This window comes from Physcomitrium patens, chromosome 19, assembly GCF_059467195.1.
Source record: "Physcomitrium patens ecotype Gransden chromosome 19, ASM5946719v1, whole genome shotgun sequence".
Taxonomy (NCBI): domain Eukaryota; kingdom Viridiplantae; phylum Streptophyta; class Bryopsida; order Funariales; family Funariaceae; genus Physcomitrium; species Physcomitrium patens.
This window is the reverse complement of record NC_143428.1, coordinates 5360655-5365938: the sequence shown is the minus strand read 5'-3', so window position 1 is coordinate 5365938 and position 5284 is coordinate 5360655. Positions and strand designations below refer to the sequence as shown.

General features: G+C 38.7%; 1 long non-coding RNA gene across 1 annotated transcript; it reads left to right on the top strand.

Moving 5' to 3' along the window:
- Positions 1 to 498: 498 nt before the first annotated feature.
- Positions 499 to 2147, top strand: LOC112295923 (uncharacterized). The gene is made up of 3 exons (XR_016498719.1): positions 499 to 664; positions 1006 to 1153; positions 1258 to 2147. It is a non-coding gene; the product is annotated as an uncharacterized LOC112295923 (long non-coding RNA).
- The last annotated feature ends 3137 nt before the right edge of the window (positions 2148 to 5284 follow it).

The following is a 5284-nucleotide window of genomic DNA, read 5'->3' as shown; positions in this document are numbered from 1 at the left end:
TTCTAAACATGTTAAGGTTTAAGTTATATGAACCCTAAATCACTTGAAAGTATAATGAATTGAAGTGTTTCAATAAAAAATATCATTAAAAAAATAATTTAAATTTGATTATATATATAGATATACATACATATATACATATTTTAAAATTATTTCATTGATTAATTATGATAAGATTAATTCAAATTTGAAACGGACATATATGGAGTATTGCCCAAGCAAGCAACGCCGAGGAAGTACAACGCTCGTTCCGCAGGTGAGATCAATAGTTCGGAACGAGCCCACTCCCCGGAATGCGATTGTTATCGGAACCGGGTTCTGACTCATTCAGCAAGTGCACAAAACCCAACACAAATATTTTGTCTTGAACTGAAAAAGCCTCAGATTAATTTATCTCAGCGCTGCTGACCCCACCACGCCCTTGCAGATCTAAATCGGAGAACTACCCACCGCCGTCGTCACTACCTCGCACAGTTTTGCCACCCTGGATTCCTTGTCAGAACCATCGCACTTCTTTGCCATCCATGCGAAGTGTTGTAGCTCGTTAGCAGCGATCTCCACTGAGTCGAGATCGATACTTCGAGTCGATTGGGTTTGATTTCCTAGCTTGCGTTTGAATGTACACGATACTGTTCCCGACGTCATGGCGTGTAGTCATCAGGAGGTGCTCACACTGAGCTTTTGATTGTTGTTATGCAAGTGCAATTTCTTCTGTTTTGGAGTCGTGGTCTTTTCCGTTGGATGCTGGGGTTCTATGACTTGTCTTTCCTCACGTCGGTGGTCTGTTGTACCCGACGTCATGGCAAGTAGGCATATGGAGGTGCTCACACTGAGCTTTTGATTGTTGTTATGCGAGTGCGATTGCTTCTGTTCTGGAATTGTGGTCTTTTCCGAGGGATGCTGGGGTTCTATGACTTGTCTTGCCTCACTTCGGTCGCTCGAGCTACCCCTGTGAGCGCTTCTCCTCCTGGGCTTGTGGTTTCTGATCACCATGCTTGTTCGCAGATTTTCACGATGGTGGACGAGCAGGACACAATGGATTTCAACCAAATAGAGATAACTAACTGCAGGGTGACAGTGAGTGTCGTCCTCTCTGATTCGGCACATATCCCAGCCATTCGACAGCAGCTCGGGAAGTCGCTTCCAGATTGTGGTACGTTTCTTCGCTAGGCGATTGCGCCTGTGTGTTTTAAGGTTGATCCGAGGAACCAGTACCTTTCATGCTCATAGTCACATTGTTACAATGTTGCTGGGCAGACTGCGAAGTGCAAGGCAAAACCATCACTGTTTCAGGTTATCCTCCTAGCGACGATTTTGATGCAAGCCACATTCTGGAGTTGATCAAAAAACACGATTTGGGTGCGACGAAGGCGTAAGTCAGCTCCAAGGGCCCTTGCGAGGCCGTGGATTGCGTGCTGTAAAATGGAAGGATGTGATCAGAGGGGTGTAAGCAATCATTAAAACTGCCGGGCAGAAAAGGCTCGTAATCTCACCGCTGCCGTGGCAACGCGGTACTGCAAGCACTGTGACTCCCTAAGCACTGATGGCTGCCGTGCCACCAAAGGGCGGTTCCCACGCCGTGGTTCCCCACTTCCCCATGTTGCCACTCACTCAATGGCATCACGCTGCTCAAAGGCCACAAACACACTCACTCACTCACTCACTGCTGGGGCCCTCCTCCTCCTCCTCCTGCCCCTCCCTCCCTTCCTGTTCAGATTGTTGTCCCTGGTTAGACCTTGGCTAACTATTCATTGTAAGTGCCGTTTTATGATGATGCTCAGTGGATCATTTGTGTTAGTGATGGAGATAGATACATCAGTCACCAATTTCCATCTCCTCAAAACAGAGAGATGAGGAGGAGGAGGAGGAGGAGGAGGTGAAGCGCAAATGTCTCAGACTGCCCCCCCTTGTTTGAAAAGACAAGGCATTTCTCCCTCATCACTAATTTGTCGCCTTTTTTTAGTGCTGGCCGATGCACAATGGGACAACACATTCTTACAGTTCACGCATTGCTCATCGTTTCTTTTCTTTTTTATTTATTTATTTCCCCGTTTTGTGGAAATTTTTCTGATACTCAGGAATCATATAATTTCCTAACATATGCCCATGTTACTATGACGTGGGCAATAATTGTTGGTTCTGTATAATTTTATGTGCTTATTTACTAAAAGTTTGGTTATAGTTCTAAATATGAATAAAGTTATATAATATTAAAATTATGTTGTAATTATTTTATTTTATTTTATTTTTGGTTCTGGCAACTTGAAAGATAAACATAATGTAAAGCAAAGGTTGAAAATGGGTTTGTTTTCACTACTTTCCTGATTTTATTGCATTATTAATTCAATTTAATTAGAATATTTTATAGTGCTGTGTGTGTGTGTATATATACATATATATATATATATATATATATATATGTATTTATACATATATCGTTCAAGCAATACAATGTGCTACGTTGTATTCACTTTTCCCAATTTTGTATACAGCAATATATTCATTGCAGCGATAGTTTTTTGACATATTAACTGATTATTAAATTATTTTAATTTATTTTGTAAAAAATGAAACAAACTGAATTTCATTTTTCTTGATTGACTATGTAACGATATAATTCAAGTGTTTGTATCAGGGATTCTATGATTCAGAATCTAAATATCATTAATCTACTAATTAGTTTACGATTGACATGGAGAGATCAATGTTTGTATTGTTGAGTTTGAAATTTTCATCACTGTAAACATTTTTTAAACTTATTCTTTTCTGTAGCTTTATCTGTGTGCACTTTTGCACACACACGCAGCAGCAGCAGCAGCAAGATTACGGGATATGGGGTTTTACAGCTTCTAAAATGGAATGGAAATTGGACCCACTGACTAGCCACCTTCTTAGGAAAACGTGGCGCTGCCGCAAATATATCGGATGTGAAATCCTCGAGGATGTTAGCACGGAATGTACCGTATCGGTATGAGTGGGGTAAGGCTCAATTGCCAATGCCTGTGCGGGGCATGACTCCTGATTAATCCAAGAAATACAAGTATACTTGATGCTCAAACTAGGTCTCCGATTGCTGCAAAGAGGCCTTTCCTAAAAGAAGGTCATGGCATGAAGTGGAACAATCCAATCCACTAGATGTCGAGTCCTTTTAAGATAGCACATTTCACCAAGCATCTTTGTCGAGAAAATCGGTTTATAGACCTGATAATAGCTGATAGTTTATTCTCAAAACATCGTCTGGTCCAGGAAATGGAAAGCAGGATGAGCGCAGAACTTGTTCCTCGTCCCGAGTGCTGGGGGTGTGCGAAGTGGAATTCGGTGAGACGAAGCGTGTGTGGAGACTGACGTGCTGATGACTCATGGGAAGCTTGAGCACCTCCGGGCATGGATGGATGGCTAGTGTTGTGGCTAATGGATCCCAAGGAGGCAAATGTAGGTTGAGCTCATGTTCCCTTCCCTTCGCTTGGTACACTGCCAGGGGAGGGGGCCTTCCCGTTTTTGCTCTCAAAATCAATTAAATAATTCTATCAATAAAGTAGTGAAATTAAATCTATGTATTGCAAGAATTGCTTCAAATCATGTTTGTGTTTCAAGTTGTCAATAAACAAAAACAACAAAAAAAACAAATAATCAATCAAACAGTAACATGTCTTTTGAAATTACACTACTTTATTCATTGGTAGAGTTACTCAGTATACAGACAAATAAAAAATTAAACTGCACCTTATTGATCATATCATATTAGCATAGAAATATCTCACATAATCATAGGTATGTGAACTATTAAAAAACCGTGTAAAAAATGAAGAAAGAAAAATAGTAAAAGTACATGATGCACAAAGCAATGTGGGCCATCCATTGGAGCCATGGAACACATGCCAACTTGCATTCACATTTCATTTTCAATATGAGGTCTTTAAAAGAGAAATTGGAGTGCCACAATTGCATGATAGTTCTTATGGCCTTCCCCCTCAAAGAAGATTGTGAGAAGCTCTCTTCTCATTATTTCCTTGTCTTTTGTTTCCTCAACTATTACATTTCTTCTATAATGCTTCCAAAGTTGTAAAGTTCATAATTGCAGTAGATGGTTTTCATGTCCCTCACACATGTTACTTTAATTGGAATTGTTTTCATGCTAAGTTTTTTCTTATTTTCAACTTTGATCCAGTATTTTTATTAACATTGACAGATATAATAATAAATAATCAGGATAATTGTAATTATAGAGAATTGTTAATGGAACATCCCCAAATTGATATTACTACACTTCATATGACCTCCTCATAAACAATTAGTTAATAATATGTCTTCTTCTTTTGAACATGTTTTCCATTCTTTGATATAAAAAAAGGGTGGTGGTTGAGAATGAGACAAATAATATCTTATGAAAAAACACATCACAAGTTTTAAAAAAAACATGAAAAAATAATTTTCAAGTTATTCTATTGTTGGGTCAATATTGGGAGTAAACATTGGGTTGCCAAACATGTCCTAAGCATAGAAATGCACTTGTTAGTCAAGCAAAGTCATGTAGAAGTCAATTCTCTTTATGGACTCTCGTGTGCTGGAAAAGCCATGAAGAATCTGCTGCAAGAAATGAGGGAATGTTTTCATTCCCTCCTTGCTTCACTGGACACAACATTGGTTCATAGCCACACAATGTCTCACAAATTTGCGTCTTCCAAGAAAACATATTCCAAGACAAAGTTTCCTTTGGTTCACTCACATTGCCACCACCAGCAGCAATGTCCACCAATATTATTACATGGGTGCAAAACGGCAGCAGCACAAGGCAAGGATAGTATAGCATGCTCAGTCACAGCTATCAACTGTAGCAATGCCTTGCACCCAATCCACATGGGCAGTGAAGTAGTAGTATAACAGCCAGAAGGAAGGGAGGAATCAAGGAAGGAAGAAGACACAAAGCAAAGGAAAGTGGGGCAGAAATAGCAGCAGCACAAGACATATACTATATATATATATATATATATATATATAGTATATTAAAAGATAAAAGAATAAAATGTTAGAAAAAGTGATGAGCTTGATTGTTAAACTAATCAACTTGAAGACACTGAAATTATCATTTTAATCTTTGGTTTTTATTTGAAAGTAAGAAAATTTAATTTAACAATCAAGGTAACAGGTTCTAAAAATATTAAGGTATTAAGGCATATGAATCCCAGCCCAGTTGAATATATGATCATTGTAATGATAATAGAAAACTGGAATAAGAATTTAAATTTCATTACAAATTTTGTGTCAAAAAAATTAGGAAAGTACA